The 12,264-nt window shown below is 38.4% G+C and overlaps 2 protein-coding genes across 20 annotated transcripts in view; one reads left to right on the forward strand and one right to left on the reverse strand.

The window, feature by feature from the left end:
* The window catches only part of Sybu (syntabulin), a 107,030-nt gene extending 97,255 nt beyond the window's left edge, over positions 1 to 9,775 (reverse strand). The window contains exon 1 of one of the 2 annotated variants that reach the window (XM_052747783.1): positions 9,430 to 9,775. The gene's annotated coding sequence lies outside the window, so the exon portion shown is untranslated. The remainder of the gene's footprint in view (positions 1 to 9,429) is intronic. The other variant, XM_052747782.1, reaches the window with a different exon arrangement.
* The window catches only part of LOC128116485 (nonsense-mediated mRNA decay factor SMG5-like), a 122,577-nt gene that overhangs the window by 20,121 nt on the left and 90,192 nt on the right, over positions 1 to 12,264 (forward strand). The window contains exon 1 of one of the 18 annotated variants that reach the window (XM_052747769.1): positions 9,611 to 9,721. The exons of 15 other annotated variants lie outside the window; for them this stretch is intronic. The gene's annotated coding sequence lies outside the window, so the exon portion shown is untranslated. Of the gene's footprint in view, positions 1 to 9,610; positions 9,722 to 12,264 lie in introns of those variants that run through there. 2 more of the 18 variants (XM_052747761.1, XM_052747777.1) reach the window with 2 other exon arrangements.

Below are 12,264 nucleotides of genomic sequence, written 5' to 3' on the forward strand. Positions count from 1 at the left end.
TTTCAAAATATAAGCGCTAGATAATTAAGTAAAAAGAAAATACAGTACAGTAGTTCCAGTTAGGAACAGAAACAAATTCTAAACTGTACTAATTTCAAACTAGGAAAGCATGTACAAACTCTGAAATGCTGTAGAGATATTCAATTTGTACAACTTCAAAACAGCTAACTTCTCACAGTACATTTCATAAATGATTTTGAATTTAGAGTTAGTTCTCAGTTACTTTTTAAGATAGAGCTTGCAATATAAAACCATCTAACCTGGAATAAACTCAGAGTAGACACTAACTGAAATTCAGTCCCCAGCTGCTTTCAATCTGCCGGGTGTGGGACTAACCACACGCTACCACAGTTTGCGCTTCTTTCCTGTCAATCGGCTTACAGATAATCACAGTGAAGTTGACAGAATGGAGTTTTGTGTGGTTTGACGAAAGCCAAGCTGCTCTCTACCCCAAGGAAAAGCTGGGATAAATTCTAAGTTCCACAATTTGTAATTCTTTTGGAGAAAGTCAGAAAGTGTGAGTTCTTCACTGTTTAAACGCTCATTTGAAAATTGAAATTTTCTCCAGACTCCTTCTAACTTCAAAACTAAACTTTGAAAAAACAGCAACATTTTATAAAATAGTGCCCAGCTAACCTATCTTCTTTAAACTTCTTAGGACATTATGACAAATCTTTGATAAGAAAATAACCCCTCTCAAAACAAATATTTCTTACTTATGATCACAAGCAAACTTACCTATTAAGAAGGAGAAGTTATCAAAAAATTACTGCTCTACCTGCCAGGTATGGTGGTGAATGCCTTTAATTCCAGTACTCAGGAGGCAGGGGCAAGTGGATCTCTGGGAGTTCAAGGTCAGCCTGGTCTACATAGGGAAGTTCTAGGCCAACTGAGAGTACAGAGTGAGATCCTGTGTCAAAAAAGATAGTTTTAGTTCTGGGGCAAGGGATGGAGACTTAGTTAAAAGAATTCAAGAGTCAGTGGCTATGTTTACCCTCTAATTGGAAACCAGAGAAGTCTGTACTGATTTATAGTGCCCTCTGATACCTCTTTGTTTTAAGTAGAATGCTAATGATAATTTTCTGTTTGCATTTCTGCATGCTCAGAGAACATTGATCCCCTCTGACAAAGCTTCCAGCTGAAATACTCTGATGGAGCAAGTAAGGCCAAGGAGATGAGGCCTCCCTTTGGTATTCTAGCAAAAAAAGACACATGATAAATGTGAGTCCAGATAGTTAGAAATTGGTTGTCACATTGTGATTGGTCTCCTTTATAAGAGACATACACTACAAACATTGCATTTCTCCTTACTTTAGATGTGCATTAAGAAAGCCAAGGACAGATCTTTGAAATTTTCCACAATTTTCTTCTTCCTGGTGTGTAAGATTTCACTGACATGTACAAAAGCAGTCAGGAAATCAGTTTCTAAGGACAGTGAAATATAGATAAAAGCACAACATAATGGGATTAAAAAATGCTGTGAAATAGTTAACAATATGAAAAGAAAAAAACAGGTAGCCATATAATTATTTATGTGTTAACAAGATACATTTTGAAGTATGGAGGAAGTTTAATTTAAATAATATTTAATGCTATAATTACTATATTCAATAAATACAAAGCAAGTTATTAATATCTGATCTCAAGATTTTAGGAAGGGTTTGAGATGCTTTTCTTAATTTCCTTTCTTAGTGTTCATATGACTAATGCTCATTTTCTTCTCCTTATATGTGATAATTGAACAACAAAATATACCGTTCAATGACAAGGAAAAGTGTTTTAGAGCAAGTAATGGTGCTATCATCATACCTATATTGTACAAGTCTCTGTGGATATTTTTTTGCATATAGAACAACTAAGCACATGAATAACATATCAGCCACTTCATCTAACACATAGCTCTATCATCATTTCACCAAAGAAAAAGATTGTCTTTTGTCTTCTGCAATGAGAAAAATGAGGTATTCCTAGTATATATAGTGTTTTTATCAGTGTTTAGTTAATTTTTCAATTTTGATTCCCTTAACTGGATGTCAGAGTGCTAATTTATGAATGGTAGGAATTTTATATGCTTAATATAACTTCTCCTCTACAGACTCCTTTCTCCCAATGCTCTTTTATGTTATTTTTTAGTTGATTTAAGATGGTTGGTGAGTTTTCTGCATATGTGCTAGTGATGATTAGCAATGCAAGCTCAAAAGAGATGCAAGATTTGCAAGTTTGGGTCTCAAAAGTACAACATAAAAACAAAAACATCAACTGCACTAGGGAAATGTAAAAATAGTTGGTGGCTTTACTAATGATGCTTCTGTAATGAGTTTAATGTGTAAGTCAGAATTGGTCAACAAGTTCAAATGTTTGATCTAGGTCTTGTTGGAAAGTAGAAAATTTTCCCTTTGCAGAACATTTTCCTCAATCTGTAACTAGACACCATTTACTATAGGAGAGAGTACACTTATAGAGAATTATTCCTCTAGTGGAGTGTCAGGAAACATTGCTAACTGAGAGCACTGAGTATGATTCATTTTCCATGATGTCATTTTCTTTCTCTATTTCCCATGTAACCCAATGGTAGGTAGGAAAGGAAATGTATTTATGCACAAGAAACTTATCATAAACTGATCAAGAGGGCTAGATTTTTGAAGAGATTTAATTTAAATGGTGATATGAAAATTGAAAAGGCACTTAAATGCTAAAGTTGGCTGAGATTTTGGTACTCAACATTAGTCATTTAAAAAACTTTCAATTCGGCCGGGCGGTGGTGGCGCACGCCTTTAATCCCAGCACTCGGGAGGCAGAGCCAGGTGGATCTCTGTGAGTTCGAGGCCAGCCTGGGCTACCAAGTGAGTCCCAGGAAAGGCGCAAAGCTACACAGAGAAACCCTGTCTCAAAAAAAAAAAAAAAAAAAAAAAAAAAACTTTCAATTCTTATTTATTTGCTGGATTATGTAAGCAAATTGGTTAACTTCCCATATTTGAAGGAAAAAATGACAACAGTTGTATGACTATTAAAGGAGGTACTGTAAAGGAAACACACCAGTATGTAGCATTTAATGCACACTATGGAAAATCACACTAATTTTTGCTATTGATATTTTAATACATTAAGGAAAACAGAAAAATGCATATCAATTCTCTAATTTGGCAATTGGTGAATGTGTGTCCTCTCTAAAGGGGATACCTCAGAGCTGGTACCATGTGATCAGTGCCATCAACTCTTGTTCTTTTTGTACTTATTCTATCCTTCAGCTTCTAATTCATGCAACCAATAGGAACTAAACTTACTATGTGTTAGGAACTGAGTTAGGGAATAGAGATAGTAAATCAGTGAGAATACCAAACTGACTCAGTTCCTCACTGATGTTATGTTTTAGTGATACATACTGCCTTATGGTCTTATTTTCAATATATGTGCAACAATTATTAACTTTTTGACTTCTTAGTAGCAAGCACCATATGTTAAAATCATTGGCAATCATCAGAACTATATGTCTTAGAGAAGTTTCCTTGATGAGGGGTGAGGACTACACTTACCTATGGGTATACAGACAAATATTTAGAATGTAGTTAAGGATTATGTTGGCTTAGTAAAGTGGTGGTAGGGGGTACTTCTCCAAGATCCATGACTTCATTAGCCTTGGTAGTTTGCTAGGTTTTCCAGTACCAGGCATGATTTACTTCTTGTTGAGTGAGTTTAGTCCAATTAGAGAGCTGTTGGTTACTTCCAGGGTATGTGTGTCACTGTCACACCATTCCTTTGGTTTAGTATGCCATGAAGGTAGTGGTTGTGGTTCATAAGTATCATAGCTGGACAGAACAGTTGGTTGCTTCCCTATTTTGGTACCATGGAAGCTAGTCCTCAGGTAGGGAACTTACAGGTTAGTTCCAGCTCAGGGGCCTCTGGCTTCTGTATGTGAAGTGCATGGTGTCTTCAGCAACAGGAACTTACCTCTCCCACCCCAGGAGGAAACCAAGGGCAATAGCAATAGTCTTTAATGTTTTGGGAGTCTCTTGAACAATCCTGACCAACAATACAAAAGGGAGGCTTATCATGCCTAGTGCTAGGAATGGTAAAAGCTACACTCATAAAATCTCATCAACATGACTGCCTAAACATGAGCTGAACAAGGACAACAGCAATAAACATGCTAATTTTCAACCTTACACAAAAAACTATAGGCAAGTAAGGAATGTTACAAGGGGAAGAAAGTCTTCTCCAGGGAAGAGCACACTACTGGATTATCCAGTAATGAAAGATCAGCCCTGAAACATACATACAAGTAAAACTGTACAGACTAAGCAGTTTGTATTTATGTATTTAAGAATACATATGTATACACACATATACATATATGTATATAACAACAACTATTAAAAAAGGCCATGAATTTGAAAGAGAACAAGAAATGGCATACAGGACAATTTTGGAAGGAGGAAAGGGAAGAATGATGTAATTATAATATCAAAATATAAAAGATACAATTACAAAAAAAGAAATAACCTTACAGTATCCACCTTTCTTTTTAATACACCAAGAAACAAATGGGTATGGAAGAATCTTCATCTAAATAGTATGTAGAGTTTACACTTCTCTCCCCTTCTATCTTATGGAAACATAATGGCCCTTTCAAAGGCATGTATCATTTTAATAAATGCATCAAAGGTGTCATTAGGTTTAATAGCACCCACTCACTCAGACTATTATTCCATACCTTTTAGAGTTAGTTTAATGTGTATTAGTGTATTAATGGTGTGAAATTGATGAAATTACAAATTGAGTTTCCCTGGGCACAAGTTAAACCAAGGAAGTAAGGAGAAGGTTGGTTATTATTACCCTCTACCCCATTCTCTGTTCATCCTACAATATATGTCACTCTGCCCCAGGGAAAGAAATGCACTGTTAGTAGGTTGAACATAAAGTGATTTTTATGGTTTTAAGTCAGGAAACTGTCTTTGGTTGGGTCATCAAAGGTTCATCATTTTCTGTGGGGAATAAGAAAGAATGTTCTCTTTTGAGATTAAATTCCTATTTTTATACATTCAGATTTCTTTGAGTAATAGATAGTTTCTCATTGTCTTTTCCTTCCCTTTCCCACTTGCTGTTCAACTTAGAGGACCAAATCTATTCTGCTACCATTTATCAAGTGAAATATTATGATAATAAACATTATCACTGCTAATACAACTAACATGAATAGTTGAAAAATTCAAAGTTTTGGGTTCCTGAAACATGTGATACAGTAAGACTTCATTTCAGAGTGTCAAAAAGATTAGCAAGCCATTTAACAGTGACTTGCAAAAATAGTAAGAGACAAAACCACATTCATTTTAATTATATTTGAAGGGAACAAAAATAATTTCCAAAGTTAAAGCTGCAGAACACAGCTTGTAAGTGAGGAGCTGAGCTAAGGTGGTTATTAGTGTGAAAGCACTTAGTTCATTTGACAGCTGGATGATTATGGCCAGGCTTCAGAGTGTCATCTTTTACCAATAGGACAGAATCACAGCACCACAGTGGGCATCTCTAAAGAGCCCTGGGGAAGAGAAAAGAGCCCCACTGCAGCCCAAAAAAATCAAATGTCGAAAGGAAACATCCAGTGTTGCTGCTTCAAAACTAAAGAAGGAAGAACCACTAAAACTGTTGAGACTTATGTTTTTAAATTTTTTTAAATAATATTTAAATATTTTATGTATTTTAATTTTATTTACTTCAGTCTTTAAATTTAAATTATTAAATTTAATATCCAATTAAATTTAAATTCACCTTAATTTTTATTTGAATATTTAATTATTTACATATAATATTTAAATATTTAAAAATTTAACTAAGAAGTGCTTTCTGAGCAGTTAGTAAAGAAAACATTGGTGCTTAGACATTGGCTTTTGGTCCATACCTAGCTCATTTTGGAATAGCAGCAGATCCCCTCTGTAGAAAAGCCTACGCCTTTGCCTATAACCTGCCAGGCCCTCTGAAGCTAGAAATTTTGATTTCTAAAAGCAAATTATCTTGATTTTTTTAAAAAAAAAATAATTTCAACCTTTTATAAGTGAATGTCGTCCTGACTTTTAAAATGAAGTAAATACATTTGTGAATTGAATCTGGCCCGTAGGCTGTCTGTCAGCTTGGGACATGTGGGAAAGCATATGCACTTCCATGAGGAATCTGGAAAGTTTTACATGAGATTATTACTGAGAATTTCTGGTTGGGTGCCAGGACATACACTGTGATTATGTGAGTCTGAATCAATTTCAAAATAAGGATGCTTGAGTCTCTCTAACGTTGGAAGGGGCTAGGATAAAGCCCTTTCTGTGTTGGGATATAGCACAGAACTCTTCTAGTCACAAGGAGGCACTTTGCAAGACCAGATGAAAAGATAATGAGGAGTCAAATGCGTAGGTCAGCATTAGTACGTTCTCCTGCTGTTCTGTGTAACTAGGCTTCCCTTTCTCATCACTCCCTAAAGCATGCCTCAAACCTTATATTGTCTCCCAGCATGCCAAGTGCACAACTGCGATTCACAGATGACTTTAGGTGATTCCCAAATAATTCTTTAAAAGTTATGTATGCATTTTTCTACACAGTAGAAAAATTACAACATACAAAACCTGTTATTGGAATGGGTTTCATTTCATAGATAAAGTCTAATGGAAAACAGTGTGTTTAAGATAATATTAAGTAAATACAGTAGCTCATATTCAGCAATGGTGGAAATTTTAAAGGATACCAGTAAAACTGGCATTTTTGGAGTCCCATATTCTCTATGCAGAAAGCCTACGTAGAAACTTGTCTAGTGTTGCTAAGCAAAACTTGGTCTACAAGACGACCAATGATTTAGCTTCCAGACTCCTTTAGGATTACATTTGAGTACTATGGGGCTTCTTCCATTGGTGGTCAATCTTCGAAGTAGAGACTCCTTAAAAGGGCAGACCTTAAAAATCCAAATTTGATTTATATCCCTGGTTTTCTTAAAGAGAGGATTGTTTATGAACACACTTCCTTTCTATAGAAAATATACCCTTCCTATCACTTCTGCAAGGTGCTGGCTCTGCACGCAGGTGCCTGAGGCACAGAATACATTTTGTTAAGATGAAAGCAAAGTTATAGATTCAGGGCCTCAGTATTTTCATGCAGGAAAAAAAAATGCCAGGAAAGAAAAACATCAAGCTGCTAATTTAATATAGCAAGCATTTCAGAGATTATTTGTTCCTCATATCCCCAAAATTAAGAGAAAAAAAACCTGCTGAAATTAGTATACATGGCTAATATACTGCTGAGTTACACTATGCAGTTTTCCTGCACAGGCAGTAATACCTAAAATGTGTATTTTACAATCTAATGTAATATCTTATATATGGAAAATTGATCTTTAACAATATCAGTTAAGAAGCATGCAAATATTAGTTTATATAACAAGTATTTTAAGTGTATTTAAATACTTTAGATAGCACATATATTTAAGTAAATCATTTTGTGGATGCTCGGATTTATAAAAATAGGCAATGTTGGAATTTGATGTACTTTTAAAATGACCTTAAAGAAAGGTTTCTATTGTGAAATAATTATAGACTCATAGGAAGTAGCAAAGAAAGTTACAGAGAGATCCCACGTACCCTCCATTTATCTTCCAACAACTACATTTTATATAGCTATAGCATGACATCCAAATCAGGAAATGGACGTTGGTGTAGTATGTCTAAAGGTCTGATATTTTGTCATGTGTATAGTTTGTATAACCATCACAATCAAGATGCACAACCATGGCACCATCTCAGAGTTTACCCTCATGTTATCCTTTTAGAATCATACTTCCCTCAAGTGTGGCTAAGCTCAGCAAATCACTACTAGTTTGTAAAATCACCCATTTACTAAAATACACATGAACCTACTGTGTCTGGGCTTTAGCTGGTTTAAAATTTGCCATTGGCTAATTATTCACACCTTTGATGACTTTTTTTGCCAGCCTCAGTTGCTCATCTACAAAACTGAAGTTTGGGGACTGTGATGTCTCATCTCAGCATGTAAAGTTGCTTGCCTCCAAGACTACTAACCTGAGCGTCACCCAAGACCCATAAGGTAGAAGGAGAGAACCGACTCCTAAAATTCGTCCTATGAACTCTACACAGGATCCATGAGACGCATGCACCTAAGTACACATGCATGTGCACACACACACAAAATAAATAAAAATATGAAATCGGGGCCCAATATTTTCAGAGTGGCAACACTTAATATATCTGATTATTTAGTTTTATTAAGATATTACCTTAAAGACTTTAACTATAAAGTCCACATCAAGTTAATGAAATGCAATTTAAAGTAGATTGAACGCTATGCTTTACATGTACTTTCATTTAAATGGTGCCATTGTCAAATAAAGTAACCAAAATTGGCATTATAGTAATATGCCGCTTTCAAAGTGACAAATGTACTCGTCTCTCAAATGCCACCTGAAGAAAACTTGGCCCAGGGAGCCTGCCTAAGCCCTTTTTGCCCCCAGGGTTCCCTTTGGGGTAGTAAAAGACACTGTTTCCCTGCTATACGTGATCAAACAACCTGGCCGGCATTGCTGCAGCAGAATCTAAGATGCAGATTCTGAACTGCAGGGGTTCAAGTTTGGCTCTGTTCTAGAAAAGGACATTCAGGGGTAGAGTGGCCCATGCTCCGTGGTCATGAAGTAAGACGATGAGCAAGACCCTGACAATCAACACTGGAGTCACTCACTTGTATCCACCACTCTGGAGAAGATAAGAACACCAGGGAAGAAGCGTTGCCCAAGTGACTTCTTCATTTGAAGATTTAGGTGTCTCCCCGACACAGCAATGTAAGGTTCCAGATCCCTTCATTTGGCTGATTCTACCACCCATTCCCATTATATATTGACTGCTCTTGACACCACCCATTTTGACATGGTCTATCATTTTCAACCACATAGCCATGAAATCCAGATTCATCGTTTTTACCTCGGATAATCTTTATGAAAAAAATCACCTAGGAAACACAAACATGGAAACTTGGGAACGATCCATCCTCCAGAGGCCTTTTGGAGACACTTTTTTTTTTTTTTTAAACTGAACCTTCCTTTTCGAAAGGCACCATTTCCAAGCCTGGCTTCTGAGAAATACCAGGCAAGGGGCATCCAAAACTGATGGCCAACATGCTGGTCTAGCCAACCTGACGGTTGCAGATTGCAGTCAGATTGTTTCAATAACCAATCACACAGGGCCACTTTCGCCTTGGTGTCCCTCTGTGGAGAGCACCCCCTGTGTCCAATTTCCTATGACCTCCTTGAGTTTCTCCAGAGCACCCCGAGTATCTCCTTCAATGAAAGGGGTGGTTGTGGGGTCAGTGGTCCTCTCTGACCTCCTTGAACCCAAGGCATTGGTTGCCCTCCTCTGTCCACAGACACTGACACCAAAGCGTGCATCTTACCGTTTCCTTTGCAGACCGGGTCCATCGCGCTGTCCAGAAGGTGTCCCCGCGCGCCCTGGAGGCTGGGACCGGGCTGGGCCGCCGGCCTGCGACTCGGCGCGTGACAGCCGGTTTGCGCTGGGGCTGGAGGAGCCGGACCTGGCCCGCTCCGTCCGCGCCAGCCCGGCTAGCACACGTGGTGCGGCGGCAGCCGGTGCGCTCCGGTCCCCTCGGCCTCTTGGCTTCTGGAGCCAGCGCGGCGGCACCCGGGGCTTCGGAACACGTGGGGACACGCGCCGGAGACTCGGCACGGGTAGGTGGGGGTGCAAAGACGCTGGCGACCAGAGGACCGATTATTCCCAGGCTGCTCCTCTGGGGCTCACAAACCAAAGGTCAGGCTGCTGTCACCAGGGCCTGTGTAGAACACAAGCTCCCGCTTCAGATTCAGCTCCCAGCGGGGTGTCGCACTGCAGTGCCTCTGGTTCCCGCCAGTTGGGGGAGCACCATCCAGGGCGGGAGATGGGTGTCTGTTTGCAGGGCTGCAATGAAGCCCCAGGGGTGACCGTGGGTCTGGGGCAGGAGTACTCTGACCCTGGAGAAGGAGCTGTAAAACCTTGGAAACCGCAGCAAGGACTTATGGTGGCCTTTAGGACAACCTGTCCTTGGAAAATTTCCCTTCACTATCAAAGGCTGCTTGGGATCTCCTAAGGAGACAACATTTATGCAGCTGCAGACCCTTTCCAAGTTCATCAACGACCTTGCCTACTTCCTGCAAGCAAGGTGTCTAAGTGCTCAGATTTCTGACCTGGGGACATACATGGCCATTTACTTTCTGGTTCTTAGGAGGTAATAGCATTAACAACAACAATAACAAATTAACTTCTTTAATAGCTAATGGAATAGAGATAGAATTTGTGCTGTTTTTAGGAAAGGCTGAAAAGACTCAGGAGACTGAAGATAAATCGTGTTTTAATTTTCTAGTTGAAATGCAAAACTAGGCATCAACTTCTCTACCTGCCGCTCTGCAAAGGTGAGATTCTGAAGAGACCAATAGGAAGATGTTTGCTTTCACCAGAAATACTACAGTTCCAAGTAGTCCACCCAAAACTTCGAAGTCCTCTAGAACTCTTCAGGACTAGTCTATTTGCTCCTCCTGTCATAAACTAAGAGGTAAAGGGCATCACCACAGCTGGCTAAGGAGTTCCAGGAGAGTTTCTTGCTGGTTTATGCTTATTTTCACTCTGCATTTGTGCTTCTGGAGGAAGCCTTCTGTAAGAAAGGTTGTTTCTGTCTTGTCTCTTCCCCCTAACTCTGGATAGCATCATAGTCCGTAGACTTCTGCCCATAGAGAGTTTCATAAAGCCCTTTCTCCTTTCCTGCCCTCTCCTGTTCCCTCCCTCCACCTCTCTCTTTCCTGTTCAGTCTTGACCTTAATATGTCTTAGTATGCGCTTTGCCCTACCTCCTCTACTGCTGTTCAGAATCCAACCTTTGAATTTAATCTTCTATTGGTTTTTAATGGATGGATCTGAGTTCCCCCTGTGGCTTTTGGTTAAAATTGCTGGTTGTCCTGCATTTTATCAGTCTGGCTTAGGTTGTTGCAGAACTGTGTTCTAGGAATTTGGTTTCCTCTGTCAACAACCCATTGTGTCCCTTGAACTGCCTATGAGTCCTTTAAAGATCATTGTGGAGTTAGAAAAAAAAAGTACAATAGAAATTTGGGTGATTAGTTTTAAAGTGAAATAGCCTTGCTTACAATATAGATTCTACCTGTTTGGAAGGAAACATCACTGAATCTGTATACAGAAGATTGAAAAATTAAAAACACAAAGTGTGGTATGTCGGGTGTGAGGGTTGGGGGTGAAAGCTTTAATGTGAGGAAGGAGTACAGGTGCTGACTGATGGGCAGCTCCAGACCAGACTATCCAGACTAGGGTTAAGCAGACTGGAAATAGAAAGGGAAGGGAAATCTCAGTAGGAATACTTTTTATCAGAGAGGGCACAGTGCTGATTATACTGTGGAACCAGAGTGGAGGGTTGTCCAACAGTTTTGTTCCACATTTCTTGACAAGGTAGTACATAGGTATAAAAGGATCCTTTGAAATTGAGGATATAGCAAATACCTGTAGCCTCCCTTGAAGCTAAATCTTTATCATTTTTATTTGACTCTAATTTTTGACAGTTTCACATGTGTGATAAGATAAAAAGGTAGACTATTGAATCTATTTTTAAAAGGCAACTACTAGTTTTAAATATTTTACATTGGACTGGATTTTGTATATTGTATATAAATTATGTATATTGATACAAATTTGAGATTGATTTTGTTAGGAAATACTGTACATATATTTCTAATCTTGTTCAAGTTATTGTACCTACTGCTCATTTAACAATGTGATGCAAATTGCTAGTCCTTAAAGTTATTATTACCAACTAATTAGGATAAAAAGAAATGCAAGTTAGTAGTTAGTTACTTATTAAAATCAAACTTGTAGTCATATTAGGTATGTTTTCAAGGTCAAACACAAATACATATTAGATAAACAAGTCTTCTTCAAACACTTCAGAGATCTACAGAATATGGCATTTATGATGTTTTAATAACATAGATTTTTTTTTAATGACAATAGACATGTCTGCTCCTGGCAGCACCAATTTACTTCAGAGATGACAGGCATCAAAGAAACTCCATGTGGAGTTCTTTTTTTTTGTAGCAAGTTAGCCACTGGGCAAGAAAATGCCGTTGCCTCGACTGCTGACAGTATGCTGTCCAAATGGACAAGCAGGACACAAAAGAAAGGACTGCTAAACCTTGCCAAGACAAGGTAGGAAGGCCCTTTAGAAAAATCCTGCTTCA

Source organism: Peromyscus californicus, unplaced genomic scaffold (assembly GCF_007827085.1).
Source record: "Peromyscus californicus insignis strain IS unplaced genomic scaffold, ASM782708v3 Scaffold_20__1_contigs__length_68692818, whole genome shotgun sequence".
Taxonomy (NCBI): Eukaryota; Metazoa; Chordata; class Mammalia; order Rodentia; family Cricetidae; genus Peromyscus; species Peromyscus californicus.